This window comes from Mustelus asterias, chromosome 13, assembly GCF_964213995.1.
Source record: "Mustelus asterias chromosome 13, sMusAst1.hap1.1, whole genome shotgun sequence".
Taxonomy (NCBI): domain Eukaryota; kingdom Metazoa; phylum Chordata; class Chondrichthyes; order Carcharhiniformes; family Triakidae; genus Mustelus; species Mustelus asterias.
Genome location: NC_135813.1, coordinates 57748285 through 57761831, shown reverse-complemented (window position 1 = coordinate 57761831; position 13547 = coordinate 57748285). Strand labels below are relative to the sequence as shown.

Genomic DNA, 13547 nt, shown 5'->3' with positions numbered 1-13547 from the left:
GAATTAAGGGTTATGGGGAGCAGGCGGGTAAGTGGAACTAAACCACTATCAGATCGGCCATGATCTTATTGAATGGCGGGGCAGGCTCGAGGGGCTAGATGGCCTACTCCTGCTCCTATTTCTTATGTTCTTATGTGGAATTCCAAGTATTCTGGACACCCAATACCAGGATCCATCAGTCGAGAGGGAATGAAAGAATTTCATAACACTGAGGCTTATGCAGGGAGGTTGGGTCATTTAAACATCTAGACACCTATCTAGAACCTAGGCAAACCAGCTCCTAGTTTAGTTTTAAAACAGCCAACACCAAAACCAAAGGGGATGGATTGTGTTAGAAACATGGAAGGCCAAGGGGAAAACTTGGGCATGAGAGAATGTGAACACATGGTAGATTGAACCACCCAGCTATGCCTGAGTCCACCCAGTAATGACCAATCTTGCAATATTTATTATTGCTTTAGACGAGGCACCACTTATCCACTCTCAATGGAACATATTGGATTTGTGGGGATAGGGCATATCCTTGCTCCTTGTCGGATGGAAGGGGTGTTACCTTGGATATGTAATCCCATCCATATATCACCCTCCAAAACTCCCTCCGCTGCCAAGACATCAACAAGCTATTACAGAAACAGAATGGTTTTTTGGCATATTGTTTCCCCAATATGGAGCAGCTAAATTAGGAGAGCGAGAAGGGGTCATGAGAAGACCTTGGCGGGTAAGATTAAGGAGAATCCGAAGGCTTTCTACAAATATGTCAAGAGTAAAAGGATGAGATGTGAAGGCATAGGACCCTTAAAAGGTGAAGGGGGAAAGGTTTGTGCGGAACCGTTAGAAATGGCGGAGCTGCTTAATGAATACTTTACCTCGGTATTCACGGTGGAAAGGGATCTGGGTGGTTGTACTGCTGGTTTGCGGTGGACAGAAAGGATCGAGCATGTGGACATAAAGAAAGAGGATGTGTTGGAACTATTGAATGGCATCAAGGTTGGTAAGTCGCCGGGACCGGATGGGATGTACCCCAGGTTACTGTGGGAGGCAAGGGAGGAGATTGCGGAGCCTTTGGCGATGATCTTTGCATCGTCGATGGAGACGGGAGAGGTTCCGGAGGATTGGAGGATTGCAGATGTGGTCCCTATATTCAAGAAAGGGAACAGGGACAGCCCGGGAAATTACCGACCAGTGAGTCTAACCTCAGTGGTTGGTAAGTTGATGGAGAGGATCCTGAGAGACAGGATTTATGATCATCTAGAGAAGTTTAGTATGATCAAAAGTAGTCAGCACGGCTTTGTCAAGGGCAGGTCGTGCCTTACGAGCCTGGTTGAGTTCTTTGAAAATGTGACCAAACACATTGACGAAGGAAGAGCGGTGGATGTGGTCTATATGGACTTCAGCAAGGCGTTCGATAAGGTCCCCCATGCAAGACTTCTTGAGAAAGTGAGAGGGCATGGGATCCAAGGGGCTGTTGCCTTGTGGATCCAGAACTGGCTTGCCTGCAGAAGGCAGAATGTGGCTGTGGAGGGGTCTTTCTCTGCATGGAGGTCAGTGACCAGTGGAGTGCCCCAGGGATCTGTTCTGGGACCTTTGCTGTTTGTCATTTTCATAAATGACCTGGATGAGGAAGTGGAGGGATGGGTTGGTAAGTTTGCTGACGACACCAAGGTAGGTGGTGTTGTGGATAGTTTGGAGGGATGTCAGAAGTTGCAGCGAGACATAGATAGAATGCAAGACTGGGCGGAGAAGTGGCAGATGGACTTCAACCCGGATAAGTGTGTAGTGATCCATTTTGGCAGATCCAATGGGATGAAGCAGCAGTATAATATGAAGGGTACCATTCTTAGCAGTGTAGAGGATCAGAAGGACCTTGGGGTCTGGGTCCATAGGACTCTTAAATCGGCCTCGCAGGTGGAGGATGCGGTCAAGAAGGCGTACGGCGTACTAGCCTTCATTAATCGAGGGATTGAGTTTAGGAGTCGGGAGATAATGCTGCAGCTTTATAGGACCCTGGTTAGACCCCACTTGGAGTACTGCGCGCAGTTCTGGTCACCTCATTACAGGAAAGATGTTGAAGCCATTGAAAGGGTGCAGAGGAGATTTACAAGGATGTTGCCTGGATTGGGGGGCATGCCTTATGAGGATAGGTTGAGGGAGCTTGGTCTCTTCTCCCTGGAGAGACGAAGGATGAGAGGTGACCTGATAGAGGTTTACAAGATGTTGAGAGGTCTGGATAGGGTAGACTCTCAGAGGCTATTTCCAAGGGCTGAAATGGTTGCTACGAGAGGACACAGGTTTAAGGTGCTGGGGGGTAGGTACAGAGGAGATGTCAGGGGTAAGTTTTTCACTCAGAGGGTGGTGGGTGAGTGGAATCGGCTGACGTCGGTGGTGGTGGAGGCAAACTCGTTGGGGTCTTTTAAGAGACTTCTGGATGAGTACATGGGATTTAATGGGATTGAGGGCTATAGATAGGCCTAGAGGTAGGGATATGATCAGCGCAACTTGTGGGCCGAAGGGCCTGTTTGTGCTGTGGCTTTCTATGTTCTATGTTCTAAATCAATGCGTGAAATCCTGGTTCTACACTGCATTTTGGAACAAGTCGCCAATGATACAGCAACTGCCCTTGCTGAGGTTAATGATGAGATGGTAGCCATGCGCACTGTGGTACTTCAACACAGATTGGCATTGGATTATGTCTTGGTGGCAAGGAGTGGGACTTGTGCAGTGATTGGGTCAGAGTGTTGCACGTACATACCAGATAGTTCAGAAAACAGAACTAATCTGGTTAATCGTATCAGGAAAGAGGTGGAGAAACTCACAGACCTTGAACCATTTACCTTAGGTGGTTGGCTCTCAGGCTGGCTGGGTTCCTGGGGAACATCAATCCTACAAGGGATTGCAATATTCTTCATGCTGATCTTGGCATTGATGGTGCTTGTCAATGTAGTTAAGCGTGCCTGTGCAAGGTTGTCCAAGTCCACAGAAGGGATAGTACCAGTGATGGGAGTTAAGTTGAGCAAGCAAGGATACGAAGGGACCAGTCGTCCTTCAGGACACAGGAACAAGTATTGGGACATTTGTATTTAGTGGCCTTATCTTGGGCGATAACCAAGGGTCAAAAGCAGGGACTGATGGGGGGTAGTATAGATTTCTAGTATGAGGCCTTTCATTTTAGTTTTACCTTAATAAGTAGACTAGGTTAAGGTCATTATAAAATGCCATATATATAGTGAGAATTCACAATGTGTCTCAAACAAAATGTGCAAAGGTATTATAAACTGTACAACCACAAATTAACCAAGTCTTATAAGCTTAAACTGTATTTTCAATATATATGCATTGTGCACCTTGGCCAACTTTGTTCTGAATGCAGCATGATGGGAAACACAGTGGTAGACAGACCAACTTCTTTTCATACAATGGAGCACAGAAAGGCAGCTTCTCTTCCCGTTTTTGGATATGCGAAAACAAGTTGAATCATGGGCCTGCTATTTCAGGGAATAAATTTGTTCATGGGTAGCGAGGCTGGAGCAGTCTCTCAAGCTGATAAAGGAGGTCCCGATTCCAGCGAAAGAGTGACTCCGTTCACCAATTAAAAATCACAGATGTTAGCTATGGCCTTGGACACTCGGAATGATGTGGGTTAGGTTTCCGAGATAACGAGAAAGGAACCTACATGGGCAATAAGTTAATAATCTCCTACTCCTGTTGACAGGTGGAATATTATTCGCTCAGGTTATAATGGGTAATGTTGTGATTGGTCCCTCCAGTCTGATTGACAAGACTGGGTGGGATAGTGAAATGTTCAGAATCAAATAAGAATTCTACCTTGCAATATTAGCTCAGAGAGGACATTCTAACCTCATTGACTGTGTCTCCCTCCTGATGCATGCATTAGCAAATCAATTCGTTATTGTTCATTAACAATGCAGTCTATGTATTGGTTGAGTGAGGTTCAAATAATACAGGGCAACCCAGTGGGAGGACACCTCAGAAAATTCCTCCCAAAGTAAAAGCTGAGTGAGTGCAGATTGTTTGTGGTGCAGGAATGGAGAGTGTTTGGCACTGCCTGTTCAATCAGGTGGGATGAATGAATGGTTGAGGTTTGTTTTTGAACAAAGGAAATGTGTGTGCTCCAAGACAGTTAGAATAAAGAGTATGTAACACACCCTGGCAAGCATGCACTGCAGAAAATTGTCAGGATGGCCAAGTGGTCCATGGTGCCAGACTTAACCAGTGTGGCAGTATCCATTGTGTTGTTGTGATGAGTTCTGGCCCCTTTCTTGGGTCGTGGGTTCAAATCCCACTCTTGACATTTTGCACGAAAACAACAAATGCCCCCACCAGTTAGGCAACGTTTGCAAGACTCAAATGCAATTGGCACCTGCCTCCTTTTACTGCTTCAATGCTATTTACAATTCAAAACAAACACAAAGTACATGTCCACAATCATATCATTCACACAGAAATCTTTACACACAACACATTTGTCTCAATCTTCATGCATCGAATCACAGTGCATCTCTAAAACTTTAAGATTCAATTACACAAGCAGCAATCTTAGGACGGCTCAGCTGTGACCACCTGCTTGCTGCATTGCACATTGTTTTCCACCATTATACCTTTCAATCCCATTGAGCACACTGCTGCTTCTGACAAACAGGCCAAGCATCCAAGAATGCGACTTGGTGTGCACAAAGACAACTGGATTCAACTGTCTCACTTTCGTAATTATCTGCAAGGATACCAGTGACTTTCACATTGCAACTCAGTCCAACATTGGAAGCACAAAGCTGCCAGAATTGATGCCTTTGAAGTTTGGGTGTTTCAGGTGGAAATGTTCAGATTAATGCCACTGGGTAGAAGGTCAGGGTGTGCAAATTTCCTTTCTTAAATCTCCAGGATCAGGATGTGCTGGTCATTGTTTGCGGAGAAGTCGTTGCAGATGTATCACGTGAATGTGTTGGAATCGAGGAATGGCATGGGAATGAGAATGTGAAATGTTGAATTGGGAAGATGGCTGGATTATGGGTTTTTTTGGAAGGAGTTGTGGTTGAGTGGCAGCTGTGTTGCTTGGGATAGGCGAAGTTGTCGATGCAAAAGTGATGCGCTATTCAGACACGAGGCTTGAAGCTCAGTCAATGAAAGGCTTTTATTTACTGTTAACGAAGCTACCAGAACTTATATACACTATCCCAGACTGAAGGGGTCCCGGCCAGAGCAGGGACTCTTATACCTCTCCCAGGAGGCGGAGCCCGACTGGGATGTGCCACAACACTACAGTACAAAGGTGTAACAACCCCACCCTAACCCCAACAGCAACAATAGCACAACCCAACAGTAACATATGTACATCCTTGTAGTACTGGCCAGCCCCTGGCTCAGCACTATCCAGTGGGAACCAACGATGGTTCACCACAAAAAGGGACTGAGAAAAGCATATTTCCTAACAGATTGTAAAATGGAGTTGGTGTGCAAAACCTGAGTGAGTGCAGATTGTTTGTGGTGCAGGAATGGAGAGTGTTTGGCACTGCCTGTTCAATCAGGTGGGATGAATGAATGGTTGTGCTTTGTTTTTGCACAAAGGAAATGTGTGCACGACTGTTCAGTTAGAATACAGAATATGTAGCACAGAATGGAAGTCAATCTCACCGCAAGTTGTCAGGATGGCCGAGTGGTCTAAGGTGCCAGACTCAAGGAGTGTGATTCCTTGCGTTATGTTAAGGCTGGTGAATTCTGGTCCCTTTCTAGGGGCGTGGGTTCAAATCCCACTCCTGACATTTCCATTTTACATGACAAATGTTGCCACCAGAAACACAGTGTCTGCAAGACTCGAGTGCAAATTGCCCCTGCCTCCTTTTACTGCTTCAATGCTATTTACAATTCAAAACAAACACAGCGTCCATCTCCACAACCATATCATTCACACACAAAACTTTACACACACACATTTGTCTCAATCTTCATGCACCGAATCACAGTGCTTCTTTCAAAATTTAAGATTCAGTTCTACAAGCAGCAATCTTAGGACGGCTCAGCTGTGACCACCTGCTTGCTGCATTGCACATTGTTTTCCACCATTATACCTTTCAATCCCATTGAGCACACTGCTGCTTCTGACAAACAGGCCAAGTATCCAAGGATGCAACTTGGTGTGCACAAAGACAACTGGATTCAACTGTCTCACTCTCGTAATTATCTGCAAGGATACCAGTGACTTTAACATTGCAACTCAGTCCCTCATTGGAAGCACAAAGCTGCCAGAATTGATGTCTTTGAAGTTTGGATCTGTCAGGTGGAAATGTTCAGATCAATGCCACTGGGTAGAAGGTCAGGGTGTGCAAATTTCCTTTCGTAAATCTCCAGGATCAGGATGTGCTGGTCATTGTTGGCGGAGAAGTCATTGCAGATGTATCACGTTAATGTCTTAGAATCGAGGAATGGCATGGGAATGTGAATGTGAAATGTTTAATTGGGAAGATGGTTGGATTATGGGTTGTTTTGGAAGGAGTTGTGTTTGAGTGGCAGCTGTGTTGCTTGGGTTCGGCGAAGTTGGCGATGCAAAAGGGACTGAGAAAAGCATGTTTCCCAACCGATTGTAAAATGGAGTTGGTGTGCAAAAGCTGAGTGAGTGCAGATTGTTTGTGGTGCAGGAATGGAGAGTGTTTGGCACTGCCTGTTCAATCAGGCGGGATGAATGAATGGTTGTGCTTTGTTTTTGCACAAAGGAAATGTGTGCGCGCCTGTTCAGTTAGAATACAGAATAGGTAACACAGAATGGAAGTGTACACAAGAGCAAGTTGTCAGGATGGCCGAGTGGTCTAAGGCGCCAGACTCAAGGAGTGTGATTCCTTGCCTTGTGTTAAGGCTGGCGAATTCTGGTCCCTTTCTCGGGGCGTGGGTTCAAATCCCACTCCTGACATTTCCATTTTACATGACAAATGTCGCCACCAGAAACACAATGTCTGCAAGACTCGAGTGCAATTTGCCCCTGCCTCCTTTTACTGCTTCAATGCTATTTACAATTCAAAACAAACACAGCGTCCATCTCCACAACCAGATCATTCACACACAAAACTTCACACAGACACATTTGTCTCAATGTTCTTGCACCGAATCACAGTGCATCTTTCAAAATTTAAGATTCAATTCTACAAGCAGCAATCTTAGGACGGCTCAGCTGTGACCACCTGCTTGCTGCATTGCACATTGTTTTCCACCATTATACCTTTCAATCCCATTGAGCACACTGCTGCTTCTGACAAACAGGCCAAGTATCCAAGGATGCAACTTGGTGTGCAAAAAGACAACTGGATTCAACTGTCTCACTTTCGTAATTATCTGCAAGGATACCAGTGACTTTAACATTGCAACTCAGTCCCTCATTGGAAGCACAAAGCTGCCAGAATTGATGTCTTTGAAGTTTGGATCTGTCAGGTGGAAATGTTCAGATCAATGCCACTGGGTAGAAGGTCAGGGTGTGCAAATTTCCTTTCTTAAATCTCCAGGATCAGGATGTGCTGGTCATTGTTGGCGGAGAAGTCATTGCAGATGTATCACGTTAATGTCTTAGAATCGAGGAATGGCATGGGAATGTGAATGTGAAATGTTTAATTGGGAAGATGGCTGGATTATGGGTTGTTTTGGAAGGAGTTGTGGTTGAGTGGCAGCTGTGTTGCTTGGGTTCGGCGAAGTTGGCGATGCAAAAGGGACTGAGAAAAGCATGTTTCCCAACCGATTGTAAAATGGAGTTGGTGTGCAAAAGCTGAGTGAGTGCAGATTGTTTGTGGTGCAGGAATGGAGAGTGTTTGGCACTGCCTGTTCAATCAGGTGGGATGAATGAATGGTTGTGCTTTGTATTTGCACAAAGGAAATGTGTGCGCGCCTGTTCAGTTAGAATACAGAATAGGTAACACGGAATGGAAGTCAATAAGGGAGTGAGTTGTCAGGATGGCCGAGTGGTCTAAGGCGCCAGACTCAAGGAGTGTGATTCCTTGCCTTGTGTTAAGGCTGGTGAATTCTGGTCCCTTTCTAGGGGCGTGGGTTCAAATCCCACTCCTGACATTTCCATTTTACATGACAAATGTCGCCACCAGAAACACAGTGTCTGCAAGACTCGAGTGCAATTTGCCCCTGCCTCCTTTTACTGCTTCAATGCTATTTACAATTCAAAACAAACACAGCGTCCATCTCCACAACCATATCATTCGCACACAAAACTTTACACAGACGCATTTGTCTCAATCTTCACGCACCGAATCACAGTGCATCTTTCAAAATTTAAGATTCAATTCTACAAGCAGCAATCTTAGGACGGCTCAGCTGTGACCACCTGCTTGCTGCATTGCACATTGTTTTCCACCATTATACCTTTCAATCCCATTGAGCACACTGCTGCTTCTGACAAACAGGCCAAGTATCCAAGGATGCAACTTGGTGTGTGTGGTGAACCATAGTTGGTTACCACTATGAGTGCTGAGCCATGGATGGTCAGCACTATGGGTGTTTGTAGATATGTTACTGTTGTTACTGTTGGGGTTAAGGTTGGGCTGTTCTACCTGTTGATATTGTTCTGTGGTACACTCCAGTTGGCTCCGCCTACCTGGGGAGGTATAAAGGTCACTGCACTGCCTGGTGACCTTTTAGTCTGGGATTGTATTGTTTATAGTGTGCTCCATTCTTGTCAGTAATAAAAGCCTTTATTTCCCGGGTACAATCTCGCCTCCCGAGTGATTTAATCACGCATCAATGTGAACAAAGACAACTGGATTCAACTGTCTCACTCTCGTAATTATCTGCAAGGATACCAGTGACTTTAACATTGCAACTCAGTCCCTCATTGGAAGCACAAAGCTGCCAGAATTGATGTCTTTGAAGTTTGGATCTGTCAGGTGGAAATGTTCAGATCAATGCCACTGGGTAGAAGGTCAGGGTGTGCAAATTTCCTTTCTTAAATCTCCAGGATCAGGATGTGCTGGTCATTGTTGGCGGAGAAGTCATTGCAGATGTATCACGTTAATGTCTTAGAATCGAGGAATGGCATGGGAATGTGAATGTGAAATGTTTAATTGGGAAGATGGCTGGATTATGGGTTGTTTTGGAAGGAGTTGTGGTTGAGTGGCAGCTGTGTTGCTTGGGTTCGGCGAAGTTGGCGATGCAAAAGGGACTGAGAAAAGCATGTTTCCCAACAGATTGTAAAATGGAGTTGGTGTGCAAAAGCTGAGTGAGTGCAGATTGTTTGTGGTGCAGGAATGGAGAGTGTTTGGCACTGCCTGTTCAATCAGGCGGGATGAATGAATGGTTGTGCTTTGTATTTGCACAAAGGAAATGTGTGCGCGCCTGTTCAGTTAGAATACAGAATAGGTAACACAGAATGGAAGTCAATAAGAGAGTGAGTTGTCAGGATGGCCGAGTGGTCTAAGGCGCCAGACTCAAGGAGTGTGATTCCTTGCCTTGTGTTAAGGCTGGTGAATTCTGGTCCCTTTTTTAGGGGCGTGGGTTCAAATCCCACTCCTGACATTTCCATTTTACATGACAAATGTCGCCACCAGAAACACAGTGTCTGCAAGACTCGAGTGCAATTTGCCCCTGCCTCCTTTTACTGCTTCAATGCTATTTACAATTCAAAACAAACACAGCGTCCATCTCCACATCCATATCATTCGCACACAAAACTTTACACAGACGCATTTGTCTCAATCTTCATGCACCGAATCACAGTGCATCTTTCAAAATTTAAGATTCAATTCTACAAGCAGCAATCTTAGGACGGCTCAGCTGTGACCACCTGCTTGCTGCATTGCACATTGTTTTCCACCATTATACCTTTCAATCCCATTGAGCACACTGCTGCTTCTGACAAACAGGCCAAGTATCCAAGGATGCAACTTGGTGTGTGTGGTGAACCATTGTTGGTTACCACTATGAGTGCTGAGCTATGGATGGTCAGCACTATGGGTGTTTGTAGATATGTTACTGTTGTTACTGTTGGGGTTAAGGTTGGGCTGTTCTACCTGTTGATATTGTTCTGTGGTACACTCCAGTTGGCTCCGCCTACCTGGGGAGGTATAAAGGTCACTGCACTGCCTGGTGACCTTTTAGTCTGGGATTGTATTGTTTATAGTGTGCTCCATTCTTGTCAGTAATAAAAGCCTTTATTTCCCGGGTACAATCTAGCCTCCCGAGTTATTTAATCACGCATCAATGTGAACAAAGACAACTGGATTCAACTGTCTCACTCTCGTAATTATCTGCAAGGATACCAGTGACTTTAACATTGCAACTCAGTCCCTCATTGGAAGCACAAAGCTGCCAGAATTGATGTCTTTGAAGTTTGGATCTGTCAGGTGGAAATGTTCAGATCAATGCCACTGGGTAGAAGGTCAGGGTGTGCAAATTTCCTTTCTTAAATCTCCAGGATCAGGATGTGCTGGTCATTGTTGGCGGAGAAGTCATTGCAGATGTATCACGTTAATGTCTTAGAATCGAGGAATGGCATGGGAATGTGAATGTGAAATGTTTAATTGGGAAGATGGCTGGATTATGGGTTGTTTTGGAAGGAGTTGTGGTTGAGTGGCAGCTGTGTTGCTTGGGTTCGGCGAAGTTGGCGATGCAAAAGGGACTGAGAAAAGCATGTTTCCCAACAGATTGTAAAATGGAGTTGGTGTGCAAAAGCTGAGTGAGTGCAGATTGTTTGTGGTGCAGGAATGGAGAGTGTTTGGCACTGCCTGTTCAATCAGGCGGGATGAATGAATGGTTGTGCTTTGTATTTGCACAAAGGAAATGTGTGCGCGCCTGTTCAGTTAGAATACAGAATAGGTAACACAGAATGGAAGTCAATAAGAGAGTGAGTTGTCAGGATGGCCGAGTGGTCTAAGGCGCCAGACTCAAGGAGTGTGATTCCTTGCCTTGTGTTAAGGCTGGTGAATTCTGGTCCCTTTTTTAGGGGCGTGGGTTCAAATCCCACTCCTGACATTTCCATTTTACATGACAAATGTCGCCACCAGAAACACAGTGTCTGCAAGACTCGAGTGCAATTTGCCCCTGCCTCCTTTTACTGCTTCAATGCTATTTACAATTCAAAACAAACACAGCGTCCATCTCCACATCCATATCATTCGCACACAAAACTTTACACAGACGCATTTGTCTCAATCTTCATGCACCGAATCACAGTGCATCTTTCAAAATTTAAGATTCAATTCTACAAGCAGCAATCTTAGGACGGCTCAGCTGTGACCACCTGCTTGCTGCATTGCACATTGTTTTCCACCATTATACCTTTCAATCCCATTGAGCACACTGCTGCTTCTGACAAACAGGCCAAGTATCCAAGGATGCAACTTGGTGTGTGTGGTGAACCATTGTTGGTTACCACTATGAGTGCTGAGCTATGGATGGTCAGCACTATGGGTGTTTGTAGATATGTTACTGTTGTTACTGTTGGGGTTAAGGTTGGGCTGTTCTACCTGTTGATATTGTTCTGTGGTACACTCCAGTTGGCTCCGCCTACCTGGGGAGGTATAAAGGTCACTGCACTGCCTGGTGACCTTTTAGTCTGGGATTGTATTGTTTATAGTGTGCTCCATTCTTGTCAGTAATAAAAGCCTTTATTTCCCGGGTACAATCTAGCCTCCCGAGTTATTTAATCACGCATCAATGTGAACAAAGACAACTGGATTCAACTGTCTCACTCTCGTAATTATCTGCAAGGAGATGAGGGGTTTGGATTATGAGGAGAGGCTGAGGAGATTGGGTTTGTACTCGTTGGAGTTTAGAAGGATGAGGGGGATCTTATGGAGACTTATAAGATAATGCGGGGGCTGGATAGGGTGGAGGCGGAGAGATTCTTTCCACTTAGTAAGGAAGTTAAAACTAGAGGACACAGCCTCAAAATAAAGGGGGGTCGGTTTAAGACAGAGTTGAGGAGGAACTTCTTCTCCCAGAGGGTGGTGAATCTCTGGAATTCTCTGCCCACTGAGGTGGTGGAGGCTACCTTGCTGAATATGTTTAAAGCGCGGATGGATGGATTCCTGAGCGGTAAGGGAATTAAGGGTTATGGGGATCAGGCGGGTAAGTGGTACTGATCCACGTCAGATCAGCCATGATCTTATTGAATGGCGGGGCAGGCTCGAGGGGCTAGATGGCCTACTCCTGCTCCTATTTCTTATGTTCTTCTACCAGTGACTTTAACATTGCAACTCAGTCCCTCATTGGAAGCACAAAGCTGCCAGAATTGATGTCTTTGAAGTTTGGGTCTGTCAGGTGGAAATGTTCAGATTAATGGCACTGGGTAGAAGGTCAGGGTGTGCAAATTTCCTTTCTTAAATCTCCAGGATCAGGATGTGCTGGTCATTGTTTGCGGAGAAGTCATTGCAGATGTATCACGCTAATGTCTTAGAATCGAGGAATGGCATGGGAATGAGAATGTGAAATGTTTAATTGGGAAGATGGTTGGATTATGGGTTGTTTTGGAAGGAGTTGTGTTTGAGTGGCAGCTGTGTTGCTTGGGTTCGGCGAAGTTGGCGATGCAAAAGGGACTGAGAAAAGCATGTTTCTGAACAGATTGTAAAATGGAGTTGGTGTGCAAAAGCTGAGTGAGTGCAGATTGTTTGTGGTGCAGGAATCGAGAGTGTTTGGCACTGCCTGTTGAATCAGGTGGGATGAATGAATGGTTGTGCTTTGTTTTTGCACAAAGGAAATGTGTGCACGCCTGTTCAGTTAGAATACAGAATAGGTAACACAGAATGGAAGTCAATGCACGAGCAAGTTGTCAGGATGGCTGAGTGGTCTAAGGTGCCAGACTCAAGGACTGTTAATACTTGCCTTGTGTTAAGGTTGGTGAATTCTGGTCCCTTTCTAGGGGCGTGGGTTCAAATCCCCATCCCTGACATTTCCATTTTACATGACAAATGTCGCCACCAGAAACACAGTGTCTGCAAGACTCGAGTGCAATTTGCCCCTGCCTCCTTTTACTGCTTCAATGCTATTTACAATTCAAAACAAACACAGCGTCCATCTCCACAACCATATCATTCGCACACAAAACTTTACACAGACGCATTTGTCTCAATCTTCACGCACCGAATCACAGTGCATCTTTCAAAATTTAAGATTCAATTCTCCACGCAGCAATCTTAGGACGGCTCAGCTGTGACCACCTGCTTGCTGCATTGCACATTGTTTTCCACCATTATACCTTTCAATCCCATTGAGCACACTGCTGTTTCTGACAAACAGGCCAAGTATCCAAGGATGCAACTTGGTGTGTGTGGTGAACCATAGTTGGTTACCACTATGAGTGCTGAGCCATGGATGGTCAGCACTATGGGTGTTTGTAGATCTGTTACTGTTGTTACTGTTGGGGTTAAGGTTGGGCTGTTCTACCTGTTGATATTGTTCTGTGGTACACTCCAGTTGGCTCCGCCGATCTGGGGAGGTATAAAGGTCACTGCACTGCCTGGTGACCCTTTAGTCTGGGATTGTATTGTTTATAGTGTGCTCCATTCTTGTCAGTAATAAAAGCCTTTATTTCCCGGGTACAATCGAGCCTC

General features: G+C 45.3%; 5 non-coding genes across 5 annotated transcripts; all 5 read left to right on the top strand.

Annotated features, from left to right (window-relative positions):
- The first annotated feature begins 5654 nt into the window (after positions 1–5654).
- Positions 5655–5774, top strand: trnal-caa (transfer RNA leucine (anticodon CAA)). The gene is made up of 2 exons: positions 5655–5692; positions 5729–5774. It is a non-coding gene; the product is annotated as a tRNA-Leu (tRNA).
- A 1022-nt stretch (positions 5775–6796) lies between these two features.
- Positions 6797–6916, top strand: trnal-caa (transfer RNA leucine (anticodon CAA)). The gene is made up of 2 exons: positions 6797–6834; positions 6871–6916. It is a non-coding gene; the product is annotated as a tRNA-Leu (tRNA).
- Positions 6917–7938: 1022 nt separating this feature from the next.
- Positions 7939–8058, top strand: trnal-caa (transfer RNA leucine (anticodon CAA)). The gene is made up of 2 exons: positions 7939–7976; positions 8013–8058. It is a non-coding gene; the product is annotated as a tRNA-Leu (tRNA).
- Positions 8059–9392: 1334 nt separating this feature from the next.
- On the top strand, positions 9393–9513 carry trnal-caa (transfer RNA leucine (anticodon CAA)). Its single transcript has 2 exons — positions 9393–9430; positions 9467–9513. It is a non-coding gene; the product is annotated as a tRNA-Leu (tRNA).
- Positions 9514–10847: 1334 nt separating this feature from the next.
- trnal-caa (transfer RNA leucine (anticodon CAA)) lies at positions 10848–10968 on the top strand. The gene is made up of 2 exons: positions 10848–10885; positions 10922–10968. It is a non-coding gene; the product is annotated as a tRNA-Leu (tRNA).
- Positions 10969–13547: the final 2579 nt, after the last annotated feature.